General features: G+C 36.2%; 5 non-coding genes across 5 annotated transcripts; all 5 read left to right on the forward strand.

Moving 5' to 3' along the window:
* The first annotated feature begins 2,614 nt into the window (after nucleotides 1–2,614).
* TRNAI-UAU (transfer RNA isoleucine (anticodon UAU)) lies at nucleotides 2,615–2,707 on the forward strand. Its single transcript is given in 2 exon segments — nucleotides 2,615–2,652; nucleotides 2,672–2,707. It is a non-coding gene; the product is annotated as a tRNA-Ile (tRNA).
* A 5,079-nt stretch (nucleotides 2,708–7,786) lies between these two features.
* On the forward strand, nucleotides 7,787–7,879 carry TRNAI-UAU (transfer RNA isoleucine (anticodon UAU)). The gene is given in 2 exon segments: nucleotides 7,787–7,824; nucleotides 7,844–7,879. It is a non-coding gene; the product is annotated as a tRNA-Ile (tRNA).
* A 2,450-nt stretch (nucleotides 7,880–10,329) lies between these two features.
* On the forward strand, nucleotides 10,330–10,422 carry TRNAI-UAU (transfer RNA isoleucine (anticodon UAU)). Its single transcript is given in 2 exon segments — nucleotides 10,330–10,367; nucleotides 10,387–10,422. It is a non-coding gene; the product is annotated as a tRNA-Ile (tRNA).
* A 1,556-nt stretch (nucleotides 10,423–11,978) lies between these two features.
* Nucleotides 11,979–12,071, forward strand: TRNAI-UAU (transfer RNA isoleucine (anticodon UAU)). Its single transcript is given in 2 exon segments — nucleotides 11,979–12,016; nucleotides 12,036–12,071. It is a non-coding gene; the product is annotated as a tRNA-Ile (tRNA).
* Nucleotides 12,072–16,325: 4,254 nt separating this feature from the next.
* On the forward strand, nucleotides 16,326–16,418 carry TRNAI-UAU (transfer RNA isoleucine (anticodon UAU)). Its single transcript is given in 2 exon segments — nucleotides 16,326–16,363; nucleotides 16,383–16,418. It is a non-coding gene; the product is annotated as a tRNA-Ile (tRNA).
* The last annotated feature ends 386 nt before the right edge of the window (nucleotides 16,419–16,804 follow it).

The raw sequence follows: 16,804 nt of genomic DNA on the forward strand, positions 1-16,804 counted from the left end.
CGGTACTTATAAGACAGTATCTGTTGAGCAATGCAGAGGTTGTGAGTTCAAGCCTCACCTGGAGCATCTTTGTATCCTGTTTTTTTTTTCCTTTTCTTATGTCATTAGTCATTGATTAAATTAATATTTAACATCTGCTTTGGTTCAAATGCACTGCATGTCTTCCTTCAGTCAGCCAACAAAACAGCAATGGTAAAGATTAACATACTGTTGGTAAAGCAGTTGCATCAAATTGATTTTCTGCAATATAGCATGATAATCCATACTGACAGCTCTGGATAGTACCAGCACATTTCTTGCTGGACTTGGTAATGCAAGCTTTGATTAAAGCTAGGGATAGAGCTTTTAGGGCTGGTGATCAGGCTGCTTTAAGACTTGCTAGGGCTCAACTTAGGGTAGGTATTAAAAAGGCAAAAATGAGCTACTCAAAAAAGATCGAAGATCTTAGTTGCCTGAATAGGAATCCGAGGAGTTTGTGGCAGCTGATATATGAGGTGACGGGGTGTAAAGTTAAGAAGCATGATTATGGTGTGACTAGTAAGGCACTGGTGGAGGATTTAAATTTATTTTATTGTAGATTTGAGGAGAGCAACAATTTATCCCAGTTACCGCTGTGTCCTAGTATGGGTGATACCCCCCTAATACTTGATGAGGGCACAGTGGCTAAATGTCTGCGTCAAATAAATCCTGGTAAGGCAGCAGGGCCTGATGGCATTCAAGGGAAGGTTCTCCATGGTTGTGCGGAGCAATTGTGTGGAATATTGACAGTTTTGTTTAATTTATCACTCATGCACTGTGTAGTGCCGAGGTGCTTTAAGATGACTAGTATTGTCCCCGTCCCGAAGAAAGGGTTAGCAAAAGGCTTAAATGACTATCGGCCTATAGCATTAACACCTCTTATAACAAAATGTTTTGAGAGACTGGTACTGAATTATATTAAATCTTTTTTTCCTGCCGATTTTGACCCATTTCAGTTTGCCTACAGACAAAACCGATGCACTGATGATGCGATTATTTCACTGTTGCACTTTACCCTGTCTCATTTGGAAGAGAGTAATGCCTATGTTAGGATTTTATTTGTTGATTTTAGTTCGGCTTTTAACACAGTGATTCCAATGTCCTTGATTAATATATTATCCGCACTAGGCCTTGATTGTTTTACTTGTAATTGGATTTTAGCATTTTTGACAAATCGTCCTCAGGTGGTCAAAATGGGCAGTATTAGGTCTGGCGAGGCACAAATTAATACAGGTGTACCCCAGGGTTGTGTTCTTAGTCCTTTCTTATATTCATTGTTTACTTATGATTGTGTATCAGCGGACGTATCAGTTAAATTGATTAAATTTGCGGATGATATTGCCGTAGTTGGGTTAATTAGTGGTGATGATGAGCTGGCATATAGGACGGAAGTTGCAAAGTTAGTCGATTGGAGTAATGAAAATCACTTATTTTTAAATAGTGGGAAGACAAAAGAACTGATTATTGATTTTAGGAGAAGGCAGCTGCCGAAGTCACCAGTGTTTGTTGGTGATCAGGAAGTGGAAATGGTCACCTCATTACGGTTTTTAGGCATTCAGATATCGTCATGTTTGACTTGGTCTGAGCACCTGTTATTGATAGGAAAAAAGGCTCAACAACGACTTTTTTCCTGCGGCGTTTAAGGGCCGCAGGTGTTGGTGCTCAGACCATGTTACATTTTTACAGGTGCTCGATAGAGAGCATTCTTAGTTATGGGATCGTGACATGGTATGGTGGTTGTACTCTAAAAGATCGATGGGCATTAGAAAGGATAAGGAAAACGGCAAGTAAAATCATTGGCATGCCATTGCCTAGCTTTGATGATTTGTATAGGAGTAGGGTTTTAAGCAAAGTCAGGTGTATTTGACTAGATAGCGCGCATCCTTTTAATATGCTTTTTGTAAAACTTCCATCGCGAAAGAGATTTCGTTCTCTGATAGCTCGTACCAACCGGTTTAGGGTTAGTTTTATTCCATCTGCTGTATGTATGTTAAATGAATGATTCATTTTTATGTTTGTTTTATGTTGTCGCCTGCTACTACTTGATGCTTTGTACAATGTAATTTCATCTGTCAACTTGTTTTGGCTGATGACAATAAACTTGAACTTGAACTTGAAAGAACACAGTAAACAGCTTCACTTTTTTTCAAAAATAAATAATTGACTATTAAAAACCTATCAGTCTTAAATAAGGACATCAGTAAGCACCACTGGCATAATGGATAAGGCACTGTTCTCCTAAGCCAGTGGTTGTGGGTTTAAGTCCCGTCTGAGTTGGAAGTCATTACAGCAAGTGTCTCATCACTAGAGTTGATATTTTATCCTTGCTTCAACTGTAAAACAGTCTTGCAGTGTTTAGCTTGTAAAAATGACTACAGAAGCTAAAATATGACATTAATTATGATAACATTGTTGTTGTTGTTTTTTAAACCTTTTCTATCACCGTGGACAGCTTATTCAAGTGCCATCTGGCATGCATGTTCCTTTGTTGCTCATCATTCATCACCAAAAATGATTTTCTTTTTCAATTCTTATGACTGTACTGATTGTATTGAATAAAATCCACATCTAGCATAACCAATTAATGCTGCAAAGTGCTCCAGTGGCGCAATTGGTCAGCGCACGGTACTTATAAGACAGTATCTGTTGAGCAATGCTGAGGTTGTGAGTTCAAGCCTCACCTGGAGCATCTTTGTATACTGTTTTTTTTTCTTTTCTTATGTCATTAGTCATTGATTATAAACTGCTACCTTAATATTTAATATGATATTACAAAGGATCGAAGAAAGAAAGAAAAAACACAAACATGATTTTGCATTTAAGTTGTCAGCACACATCTGCTTTGGTTCAAATGCACTGCATATCTTCCTTCAGTCAGCCAACAAAACACCAATGGAAAAGATTAACATGCTGTTGGTAAAGCAGTTGCATCAAATTGATTTTCTGCTATATAGCATGATAATCCATACTGACAGCTCTGGATAGTACCAGCACATTTCTTGCTGGACTTGGTAATGCAAAGAACACAGTAAACAGCTTCACTTTTTCCTCAAAAATAAATAATTGACTATTAAAAACCTAACAGTCTTAAATAAGAACATCAGTAAGCACCACTGGCATAATGGATAAGTCACTGCCCTCCTAAGCCAGGGGGTCCAAGTCCCATATGGGGTGGAAGTAATTACAGCAAGTGTCTCATCACTAGAGTTGATATTTTATCCTTGCTTCAACTGTAAAACAGTCTTGCAGTGTTTAGCTTGTAAAAAATGACCACAGAAGCTAAAATATGACATTAATTATGATAACATTGTTGTTGTTGTTTTTTAAACCTTTTTTATCACCGTGGACAGCTTATTCAAGTGCCATCTGGCATGCATGTTCCTTTGTTGCTCATCATTCATCACCAAAAATGATTTTCTTTTTCAATTCTTATGACTGTAATGATTGTATTGAATAAAATCCACATCTAGCATAAACAATCAATGCCGACAAGTGCTCCAGTGGTGCAATTTGTCAGCGTGCTGTACTTATAAGACAGTATCTGTTGAGCCATGCCGAGGTTGTGAGTTCAAGCCTCACCTGGAGTATCTTTATATACTGTTTTTTTTTCCTTTTCTTATGTCATTAGTCATTGATTAAATTAATATTTAACATCTGCTTTGGTTCAAATGCACTGCATATCTTCCTTCAGTCAGCCAACAAAACAGCAATGGAAAAGATTAACATACTGTTGGTAAAGCAGTTGCATCAAATTGATTTTCTGCAATATAGCATGATAATCCATACTGACAGCTCTGGATAGTACCAGCACATTTCTTGCTGGACTTGGTAATGCAAAGAACACAGTAAACAGCTTCACTTTTTTTCAAAAATAAATAATTGACTATTAAAAACCTATCAGTCTTAAATAAGGACATCAGTAAGCACCACTGGCATAATGGATAAGGCACTGTTCTCCTAAGCCAGTGGTTGTGGGTTTAAGTCCCGTCTGAGTTGGAAGTCATTACAACAAGTGTCTCATCACTAGAGTTGATATTTTATCCTTGCTTCAACTTTAAAACAGTCTTGCAGTGTTTAGCTTGTAAAAAATGACCACAGAAGATAAAATATGACATTAATTATGATAACATTGTTGTTGTTGTTGTTGTTTTTTAAACCTTTTTTATCCCCGTGGACAGCTTATTCAAGTGCCATCTGGCATGCATGTTCCTTTGTTGCTCATCATTCATCACCAAAAATGATTTTCTTTTTCAATTCTTATGACTGTACTGATTGTATTGAATAAAATCCACATCTAGCATAACCAACTAATGCTGCAAAGTGCTCCAGTGGCGCAATTGGTCAGCACGCGGTACTTATAAGACAGTATCTGTTGAGCAATGCTGAGGTTGTGAGCTCAATCCTCACCTGGAGCATCTTTGTATACTGTTTTTTTTCCTTTTCTTATGTCATTAGTCATTGATTATAAACTGCTACCTTAATATTTAATATGATATTACAAAGGATGGAAGAAAGAAAGAAAAAACACAAACATGATTGTGCATTTAAGTTGTCAGCACACATCTGCTTTGGTTCAAATGCACTGCATATCTTCCATTAGTCAGCCAACAAAACTACAATGGAAAAGATTAACATACTGTTGGTAAAGCAGTTGCATCAAATTGATTTTCTGCAATATAGCATGATAATCCATACTGACAGCTCTGGATAGTACCAGCACATTTCTTGCTTGACTTGGTAATGCAAAGAACACAGTAAACAGCTTCACTTTTTCCTCAAAAATAAATAATTGACTATTAAAAACCTAACAGTCTTAAATAAGTACATCAGTAAGCACCACTGGCATAATGGATAAGTCACTGCCCTCCTAAGCCAGGGGGTCCAAGTCCCATATGGGGTGGAAGTAATTACAGCAAGTGTCTCATCACTAGAGTTGATATTTTATCCTTGCTTCAACTGTAAAACAATCTTGCAGTGTTTAGCTTGTAAAAAATGACCACAGAAGCTAAAATATGACATTAATTATGATAACATTGTTGTTGTTGTTGTTTTTTAAACCTTTTTTTATCACCGTGGACAGCTTATTCAAGTGCCATCTGGCATGCATGTTCCTTTGTTGCTCATCATTCATCACCAAAAATTATTTTCTTTTTCAATTCTTATGACTGTACTGATTGTATTGAATAAAATCCACATCTAGCATAACCAAACAATGCTGCAAAGTGCTCTAGTGGCGCAATTGGTCAGCGCGCGGTACTTATAAGACAGTATCTGTTGAGCAATGCAGAGGTTGTGAGTTCAAGCCTCACCTGGAGCATCTTTGTATCCTGTTTTTTTTTTCCTTTTCTTATGTCATTAGTCATTGATTAAATTAATATTTAACATCTGCTTTGGTTCAAATGCACTGCATATCTTCCTTCAGTCAGCCAACAAAACAGCAATGGTAAAGATTAACATACTGTTGGTAAAGCAGTTGCATCAAATTGATTTTCTGCAATATAGCATGACAATCCATACTGACAGCTCTGGATAGTACCAGCACATTTCTTGCTGGACTTGGTAATGCAAAGAACACAGTAAACAGCTTCACTTTTTCCTCAAAAATAAATAATTGACTATTAAAAACCTAACAGTCTTAAATAAGAACATCAGTAAGCACCACTGGCATAATGGATAAGTCACTGCCCTCCTAAGCCAGGGGGTCCAAGTCCCATATGGGGTGGAAGTAATTACAGCAAGTGTCTCATCACTAGAGTTGATATTTTATCCTTGCTTCAACTGTAAAACAGTCTTGCAGTGTTTAGCTTGTAAAAAATGACCACAGAAGCTAAAATATGACATTAATTATGATAACATTGTTGTTGTTGTTTTTTAAACCTTTTTTATCACCGTGGACAGCTTATTCAAGTGCCATCTGGCATGCATGTTCCTTTGTTGCTCATCATTCATCACCAAAAATGATTTTCTTTTTCAATTCTTATGACTGTACTGATTGTATTGAATAAAATCCACATCTAGCATAAAAAATCAATGCTGAAAAGTGCTCCAGTGGTGCAATTTGTCAGCGTGCTGTACTTATAAGACAGTATCTGTTGAGCCATGCCGAGGTTGTGAGTTCAAGCCTCACCTGGAGTATCTTTATATACTGTTTTTTTTTTCCTTTTCTTATTTCATTAGTCATTGATTAAATTAATATTTAACATCTGCTTTGGTTCAAATGCACTGCATATCTTCCTTCAGTCAGCCAACAAAACAGCAATGGAAAAGATTAACATACTGTTGGTAAAGCAGTTGCATCAAATTGATTTTCTGCAATATAGCATGATAATCCATACTGACAGCTCTGGATAGTACCAGCACATTTCTTGCTGGACTTGGTAATGCAAAGAACACAGTAAACAGCTTCACTTTTTTTCAAAAATAAATAATTGACTATTAAAAACCTATCAGTCTTAAATAAGGACATCAGTAAGCACCACTGGCATAATGGATAAGGCACTGTTCTCCTAAGCCAGTGGTTGTGGGTTTAAGTCCCGTCTGAGTTGGAAGTCATTACAGCAAGTGTCTCATCACTAGAGTTGATATTTTATCCTTGCTTCAACTGTAAAACAGTCTTGCAGTGTTTAGCTTGTAAAAAATGACCACAGAAGCTAAAATATGACATTAATTATGATAACATTGTTGTTGTTGTTGTTTTTTAAACCTTTTTTATCCCCGTGGACAGCTTATTCAAGTGCCATCTGGCATGCATGTTCCTTTGTTGCTCATCATTCATCACCAAAAATGATTTTCTTTTTCAATTCTTATGACTGTACTGATTGTATTGAATAAAATCCACATCTAGCATAACCAATTAATGCTGCAAAGTGCTCCAGTGGCGCAATTGGTCAGCACGCGGTACTTATAAGACAGTATCTGTTGAGCAATGCTGAGGTTGTGAGTTCAATCCTCACCTGGAGCATCTTTGTATACTGTTTTTTTTTCCTTTTCTTATGTCATTAGTCATTGATTATAAACTGCTACCTTAATATTTAATATGATATTACAAAGGATGGAAGAAAGAAAGAAAAAACACAAACATGATTGTGCATTTAAGTTGTCAGCACACATCTGCTTTGGTTCAAATGCACTGCATATCTTCCATCAGTCAACCAACAAAACTACAATGGAAAAGATTAACATACTGTTGGTAAAGCAGTTGCATCAAATTGATTTTCTGCAATATAGCATGATAATCCATACTGACAGCTCTGGATAGTACCAGCACATTTCTTGCTGGACTTGGTAATGCAAAGAACACAGTAAACAGCTTCACTTTTTCCTCAAAAATAAATAATTGACTATTAAAAACCTAACAGTCTTAAATAAGTACATCAGTAAGCACCACTGGCATAATGGATAAGTCACTGCCCTCCTAAGCCAGGGGGTCCAAGTCCCTTATGGGGTGGAAGTAATTACAGCAAGTGTCTCATCACTAGAGTTGATATTTTATCCTTGCTTCAACTGTAAAACAATCTTGCAGTGTTTAGCTTGTAAAAAATGACCACAGAAGCTAAAATATGACATTAAATATGATAACATTGTTGTTGTTGTTTTTTAAACCTTTTTTTATCACCGTGGACAGCTTATTCAAGTGCCATCTGGCATGCATGTTCCTTTGTTGCTCATCATTCATCACCAAAAATTATTTTCTTTTTCAATTCTTATGACTGTACTGATTGTATTGAATAAAATCCACATCTAGCATAACCAAACAATGCTGCAAAGTGCTCCAGTGGCGCAATTGGTCAGCGCGCGGTACTTATAAGACAGTATCTGTTGAGCAATGCAGAGGTTGTGAGTTCAAGCCTCACCTGGAGCATCTTTGTATCCTGTTTTTTTTTTCCTTTTCTTATGTCATTAGTCATTGATTAAATTAATATTTAACATCTGCTTTGGTTCAAATGCACTGCATATCTTCCTTCAGTCAGCCAACAAAACAGCAATGGTAAAGATTAACATACTGTTGGTAAAGCAGTTGCATCAAATTGATTTTCTGCAATATAGCATGATAATCCATACTGACAGCTCTGGATAGTACCAGCACATTTCTTGCTGGACTTGGTAATGCAAAGAACACAGTAAACAGCTTCACTTTTTTTCAAAAATAAATAATTGACTATTAAAAACCTAACAGTCTTAAATAAGAACATCAGTAAGCACCACTGGCATAATGGATAAGTCACTGCCCTCCTAAGCCAGGGGGTCCAAGTCCCATATGGGGTGGAAGTAATTACAGCAAGTGTCTCATCACTAGAGTTGATATTTTATCCTTGCTTCAACTGTAAAACAGTCTTGCAGTGTTTAGCTTGTAAAAAATGACCACAGAAGCTAAAATATGACATTAATTATGATAACATTGTTGTTGTTGTTTTTTAAACCTTTTTTATCACCGTGGACAGCTTATTCAAGTGCCATCTGGCATGCATGTTCCTTTGTTGCTCATCATTCATCACCAAAAATGATTTTCTTTTTCAATTCTTATGACTGTACTGATTGTATTGAATAAAATCCACATCTAGCATAAAAAATCAATGCTGAAAAGTGCTCCAGTGGTGCAATTTGTCAGCGTGCTGTACTTATAAGACAGTATCTGTTGAGCCATGCCGAGGTTGTGAGTTCAAGCCTCACCTGGAGTATCTTTATATACTGTTTTTTTTTTCCTTTTCTTATTTCATTAGTCATTGATTAAATTAATATTTAACATCTGCTTTGGTTCAAATGCACTGCATATCTTCCTTCAGTCAGCCAACAAAACAGCAATGGAAAAGATTAACATACTGTTGGTAAAGCAGTTGCATCAAATTGATTTTCTGCAATATAGCATGATAATCCATACTGACAGCTCTGGATAGTACCAGCACATTTCTTGCTGGACTTGGTAATGCAAAGAACACAGTAAACAGCTTCACTTTTTTTCAAAAATAAATAATTGACTATTAAAAACCTATCAGTCTTAAATAAGGACATCAGTAAGCACCACTGGCATAATGGATAAGGCACTGTTCTCCTAAGCCAGTGGTTGTGGGTTTAAGTCCCGTCTGAGTTGGAAGTCATTACAACAAGTGTCTCATCACTAGAGTTGATATTTTATCCTTGCTTCAACTGTAAAACAGTCTTGCAGTGTTTAGCTTGTAAAAAATGACCACAGAAGCTAAAATATGACATTAATTATGATAACATTGTTGTTGTTGTTGTTTTTTAAACCTTTTTTATCCCCGTGGACAGCTTATTCAAGTGCCATCTGGCATGCATGTTCCTTTGTTGCTCATCATTCATCACCAAAAATGATTTTCTTTTTCAATTCTTATGACTGTACTGATTGTATTGAATAAAATCCACATCTAGCATAACCAATTAATGCTGCAAAGTGCTCCAGTGGCGCAATTGGTCAGCACGCGGTACTTATAAGACAGTATCTGTTGAGCAATGCTGAGGTTGTGAGTTCAATCCTCACCTGGAGCATCTTTGTATACTGTTTTTTTTTCCTTTTCTTATGTCATTAGTCATTGATTATAAACTGCTACCTTAATATTTAATATGATATTACAAAGGATGGAAGAAAGAAAGAAAAAACACAAACATGATTGTGCATTTAAGTTGTCAGCACACATCTGCTTTGGTTCAAATGCACTGCATATCTTCCATCAGTCAACCAACAAAACTACAATGGAAAAGAGTAACATACTGTTGGTAAAGCAGTTGCATCAAATTGATTTTCTGCAATATAGCATGATAATCCATACTGACAGCTCTGGATAGTACCAGCACATTTCTTGCTGGACTTGGTAATGCAAAGAACACAGTAAACAGCTTCACTTTTTCCTCAAAAATAAATAATTGACTATTAAAAACCTAACAGTCTTAAATAAGTACATCAGTAAGCACCACTGGCATAATGGATAAGTCACTGCCCTCCTAAGCCAGGGGGTCCAAGTCCCTTATGGGGTGGAAGTAATTACAGCAAGTGTCTCATCACTAGAGTTGATATTTTATCCTTGCTTCAACTGTAAAACAATCTTGCAGTGTTTAGCTTGTAAAAAATGACCACAGAAGCTAAAATATGACATTAATTATGATAACATTGTTGTTGTTGTTTTTTAAACCTTTTTTTATCACCGTGGACAGCTTATTCAAGTGCCATCTGGCATGCATGTTCCTTTGTTGCTCATCATTCATCACCAAAAATTATTTTCTTTTTCAATTCTTATGACTGTACTGATTGTATTGAATAAAATCCACATCTAGCATAACCAAACAATGCTGCAAAGTGCTCCAGTGGCGCAATTGGTCAGCGCGCGGTACTTATAAGACAGTATCTGTTGAGCAATGCAGAGGTTGTGAGTTCAAGCCTCACCTGGAGCATCTTTGTATCCTGTTTTTTTTTTCCTTTTCTTATGTCATTAGTCATTGATTAAATTAATATTTAACATCTGCTTTGGTTCAAATGCACTGCATATCTTCCTTCAGTCAGCCAACAAAACAGCAATGGTAAAGATTAACATACTGTTGGTAAAGCAGTTGCATCAAATTGATTTTCTGCAATATAGCATGATAATCCATACTGACAGCTCTGGATAGTACCAGCACATTTCTTGCTGGACTTGGTAATGCAAAGAACACAGTAAACAGCTTCACTTTTTTTCAAAAATAAATAATTGACTATTAAAAACCTATCAGTCTTAAATAAGGACATCAGTAAGCACCACTGGCATAATGGATAAGGCACTGTTCTCCTAAGCCAGTGGTTGTGGGTTTAAGTCCCGTCTGAGTTGGAAGTCATTACAGCAAGTGTCTCATCACTAGAGTTGATATTTTATCCTTGCTTCAACTGTAAAACAGTCTTGCAGTGTTTAGCTTGTAAAAAATGACTACAGAAGCTAAAATATGACATTAATTATGATAACATTGTTGTTGTTGTTTTTTAAACCTTTTCTATCACCGTGGACAGCTTATTCAAGTGCCATCTGGCATGCATGTTCCTTTGTTGCTCATCATTCATCACCAAAAATGATTTTCTTTTTCAATTCTTATGACTGTACTGATTGTATTGAATAAAATCCACATCTAGCATAAACAATCAATGCTGAAAAGTGCTCCAGTGGTGCAATTTGTCAGCGTGCTGTACTTATAAGACAGTATCTGTTGAGCCATGCCGAGGTTGAGAGTTCAAGCCTCACCTGGAGTATCTTTATATACTGTTTTTTTTTTCCTTTTCTTATGTCATTAGTCATTGATTAAATTAATATTTAACATCTGCTTTGGTTCAAATGCACTGCATATCTTCCTTCAGTCAGCCAACAAAACAGCAATGGAAAAGATTAACATACTGTTGGTAAAGCAGTTGCATCAAATTGATTTTCTGCAATATAGCATGATAATCCATACTGACAGCTCTGGATAGTACCAGCACATTTCTTGCTGGACTTGGTAATGCAAAGAACACAGTAAACAGCTTGACTTTTTTTCAAAAATAAATAATTGACTATTAAAAACCTATCAATCTTAAATAAGTACATCAGTAAGCACCACTGGCATAATGGATAAGGCACTGTTCTCCTAAGCCAGTGGTTGTGGGTTTAAGTCCCGTCTGAGTTGGAAGTCATTACAGCAAGTGTCTCATTACTAGAGTTGATATTTTATCCTTGCTTCTACTGTAAAACAGTCTTGCAGTGTATAGCTTGTAAAAAATGACCACAGAAGCTAAAATATGACATTAATTAGGATAACATTGTTGTTGTTGTTGTTTTTTAAACCTTTTCTATAACCGTGGACAGCTTATTCAAGTGCCATCTGGCATGCATGTTCCTTTGTTGCTCATCATTCATCACCAAAAATGATTTTCTTTTTCAATTCTTATGACTGTACTGATTGTATTGAATAAAATCCACATCTAGCATAACTAAAGAATGCTGCAAAGTGCTCCAGTGGCGCAATTGGTCAGCGCGCGGTACTTATAAAACAGTATCTGTTGAGCAATGCTGAGGTTGTGAGTTCAAGCCTCACCTGGAGCATCTTTGTATACTGTTTTTTTTCCTTTTCTTATGTCATTAGTCATTGATTATAAACTGCTACCTTAATATTTAATATGATATTACAAAGGATGGAAGAAAGAAAGAAAAAACACAAACATGGTTGTGCATTTAAGTTGTCAGCACACATCTGCTTTGGTTCAAATGCACTGCATATCTTCCTTCAGTCAGCCAACAAAACAGCAATGGAAAAGATTAACATACTGTTGGTAAAGCAGTTGCATCAAATTGATTTTCTGCTATATAGCATGATAATCCATACTGACAGCTCTGGATAGTACCAGCACATTTCTTGCTGGACTTGGTAATGCAAAGAACACAGTAAACAGCTTCACTTTTTTTCAAAAATAAATAATTGACTATTAAAAACCTATCAGTCTTAAATAAGAACATCAGTAAGCACCACTGGCATAATGGATAAGGCACTGTTCTCCTAAGACAGTGGTTGTGGGTTTAAGTCCCGCCTGAGTTGGAAGTCATTACAGCAAGTGTCTCATCACTAGAGTTGATATTTTATCCTTGCTTCAACTGTAAAACAGTCTTGCAGTGTCCAGCTTGTAAAAAATGACCACAGAAGCTAAAATATGACATTAATTATGATAACATTGTTGTTGTTGTTTTTTTAAACCTTTTTTATCACCGTGGACAGCTTATTCAAGTACCATCTGGCATGCATGTCCCTTTGTTGCTCATCATTCATCACCAAAAATGATTTTCTTTTCAATTCTTATGACTGTACTGATTGTATTGAATAAAATCCACATCTAGCATAACCAATTAATGCTGCAAAGAGCTCCAGTGGCGCAATTGGTCAGCGCGTGGTACTTATAAGACAGTATCTGTTGAGCAATGCCGAGGTTGTGAGTTCAAGCCTCACCTAGAGCATCTTTGTATACTGGTTTTTTTCCTTTTCTTATGTCATTAGTCATTGATTATAAACTGCTACCTTAATATTTAATATGATATTACAAAGGATGGAAGAAAGAAAGAAAAAACACAAACATGATTGTGCATTTAAGTTGTCAGCACACATTTGCTTTGGTTCAAATGCACTGCATATCTTCCTTCAGTCAGCCAACAAAACAGCAATGGAAAAGATTAACATACTGTTGGTAAAGCAGTTGCATCAAATTGATTTTCTGCAATATAGCATGATAATCCATACTGACAGCTCAGGATAGTACCAGCACATTTCTTGCTGGACTTGGTAATGCAAAGAACACAGTAAACAGCTTCACTTTTTCCTCAAAAATAAATAATTGACTATTAAAAACCTAACAGTCTTAAATAAGAACATCAGTAAGCACCACTGGCATAATGGATAAGTCACTGCCCTCCTAAGCCAGGGGGTCCAAGTCCCATATGGGTTGGAAGTAATTACAGCAAGTGTCTCATCACTAGAGTTGATATTTTATCCTTGCTTCAACTGTAAAACAGTCTTGCAGTGTTTAGCTTGTAAAAAATGACCACAGAAGCTAAAATATGACATTAATTATGATAACATTGTTGTTGTTGTTTTTTAAACCTTTTTTATCACCGTGGACAGCTTATTCAAGTGCCATCTGGCATGCATGTTCCTTTGTTGCTCATCATTCATCACCAAAAATGAATTTCTTTTTCAATTCTTATGACTGTACTGATTGTATTGAATAAAATCCACATCTAGCATAAACAATCAATGCTGAAAAGTGCTCCAGTGGTGCAATTTGTCAGCGTGCTGTACTTATAAGACAGTATCTGTTGAGCCATGCCGAGGTTGTGAGTTCAAGCCTCACCTGGAGTATCTTTATATACTGTTTTTTTTTCCTTTTCTTATGTCATTAGTCATTGATTAAATTAATATTTAACATCTGCTTTGGTTCAAATGCACTGCATATCTTCCTTCAGTCAGCCAACAAAACAGCAATGGAAAAGATTAACATACTGTTGGTAAAGCAGTTGCATCAAATTGATTTTCTGCAATATAGCATGATAATCCATACTGACAGCTCTGGATAGTACCAGCACATTTCTTGCTGGACTTGGTAATGCAAAGAACACAGTAAACAGCTTCACTTTTTTTCAAAAATAAATAATTGACTATTAAAAACCTATCAGTCTTAAATAAGGACATCAGTAAGCACCACTGGCATAATGGATAAGGCAATGTTCTCCTAAGCCAGTGGTTGTGGGTTTAAGTCCCGTCTGAGTTGGAAGTCATTACAACAAGTGTTTCATCACTAGAGTTGATATTTTATCCTTGCTTCAACTGTAAAACAGTCTTGCAGTGTTTAGCTTGTAAAAAATGACCACAGAAGCTAAAATATGACATTAATTATGATAACATTGTTGTTGTTGTTGTTGTTTTTTAAACCTTTTTTTATCCCCGTGGACAGCTTATTCAAGTGCCATCTGGCATGCATGTTCCTTTGTTGCTCATCATTCATCACCAAAAATGATTTTCTTTTTCAATTCTTATGACTGTACTGATTGTATTGAATAAAATCCACATCTAGCATAACCAAACAATTCTGCAAAGTGCTCCAGTGGCGCAATTGGTCAGCGCGCGGTTCTTATAAGACAGTATCTGTTGAGCAATACTGAGGTTGTGAGTTCAAGCCTCACCTGGAGCAACTTTGTATACTGTTTTTTTTCCTTTTCTTATGTCATTAGTCATTGATTATAAACTGCTACCTTAATATTTAATATGATATTACAAAGGATGGAAGAAAGAAAGAAAAAACACAAACAAGGTTGTGCATTTAAGTTGTCAGCACACATCTGCTTTGGTTCAAATGCACTGCATATCTTCCTTCAGTCAGCCAACAAAACAGCAATGGAAAAGATTAACATACTGTTGGTAAAGCAGTTGCATCAAATTGATTTTCTGCTATATAGCATGATAATCCTTACTGACAGCTCTGGATAGTACCAGCACATTTCTTGCTGGACTTGGTAATGCAAAGAACACAGTAAACAGCTTCACTTTTTTTCAAAAATAAATAATTGACTATTAAAAACCTATCAGTCTTAAATAAGAACAGCAGTAAGCACCACTGGCATAATGGATAAATCACTGCCCTCCTAAGCCAGGGGGTCCAAGTCCCATATGGGGTGGAAGTAATTACAGCAAGTGTCTCATCACTAGAGTTGATATTTTATCCTTGCTTCAACTGTAAAACAGTCTTGCAGTGTTTAGCTTGTAAAAAATGACCACAGAAGCTAAAATATGACATTAATTATGATAACATTGTTGTTGTTGTTTTTTAAACCTTTTTTATCACCGTGGACAGCTTATTCAAGTGCCATCTGGCATGCATGTTCCTTTGTTGCTCATCATTCATCACCAAAAATGATTTTCTTTTTCAATTCTTATGACTGTACTGATTGTATTGAATAAAATCAACATCTAGCATAACTAAAGAATGCTGCAAAGTGCTCCAGTGGCGCAATTGGTCAGCGTGCGGTACTTATAAAACAGTATCTGTTGAGCAATGCAGAGGTTGTGAGTTCAAGCCTCACCTGGAGCATCTTTGTATCCTGTTTTTTTTTTCCTTTTCTTATGTCATTAGTCATTGATTACATTAATATTTAACATCTGCTTTGGTTCAAATGCACTGCATATCTTCCTTCAGTCAGCCAACAAAACAGCAATGGTAAAGATTAACATACTGTTGGTAAAGCAGTTGCATCAAATTGATTTTCTGCAATATAGCATGATAATCCATACTGACAGCTCTGGATAGTACCAGCACATTTCTTGCTGGACTTGGTAATGCAAAGAACACAGTAAACAGCTTCACTTTTTTTCAAAAATAAATAATTGACTATTAAAAACCTATCAGTATTAAATAAGGACATCAGTAAGCACCACTGGCATAATGGATAAGGCACTGTTATCCTAAGCCAGTGGTTGTGGGTTTAAGTCCCGTCTGAGTTGGAAGTCATTACAGCAAGTGTCTCATCACTAGAGTTGATATTTTATCCTTGCTTCAACTGTAAATCAGTCTTGCAGTGTTTAGCTTGTAAAAAATGACTACAGAAGCTAAAATATGACATTAATTATGATAACATTGTTGTTGTTTTTTAAACCTTTTCTATCACCGTGGACAGCTTATTCAAGTGCCATCTGGCATGCATGTTCCTTTGTTGCTCATCATTCATCACCAAAAATGATTTTCTTTTTCAATTCTTATGACTGTACTGATTGTATTGAATAAAATCCACATCTAGCATAACCAATTAATGCTGCAAAGTGCTCCAGTGGCGCAATTGGTCAGCGCGCGGTACTTATAAGACAGTATCTGTTGAGCAATGCTGAGGTTGTGAGTTCAAGCCTCACCTGGAGCATCTTTGCATACTGTTTTTTTTTCCTTTTCTTATGTCATTAGTCATTGATTATAAACTGCTACCTTAATATTTAATATGATATTACAAAGGATCGAAGAAAGAAAGAAAAAACACAAACATGATTGTGCATTTAAGTTGTCAGCACACATCTGCTTTGGTTCAAATGCACTGCATATCTTCCTTCAGTCAGCCAACAAAACAGCAATGGAAAAGATTAACATGCTGTTGGTAAAGCAGTTGCATCAAATTGATTTTCTGCTATATAGCATGATAATCCATACTGACAGCTCTGGATAGTACCAGCACATTTCTTGCTGGACTTGGTAATGCAAAGAACACAGTAAACAGCTTCACTTTTTCCTCAAAAATAAATAATTGACTATTAA

Source organism: Pseudophryne corroboree, chromosome 4 (assembly GCF_028390025.1).
Source record: "Pseudophryne corroboree isolate aPseCor3 chromosome 4, aPseCor3.hap2, whole genome shotgun sequence".
NCBI lineage: Eukaryota > Metazoa > Chordata > Amphibia > Anura > Myobatrachidae > Pseudophryne > Pseudophryne corroboree.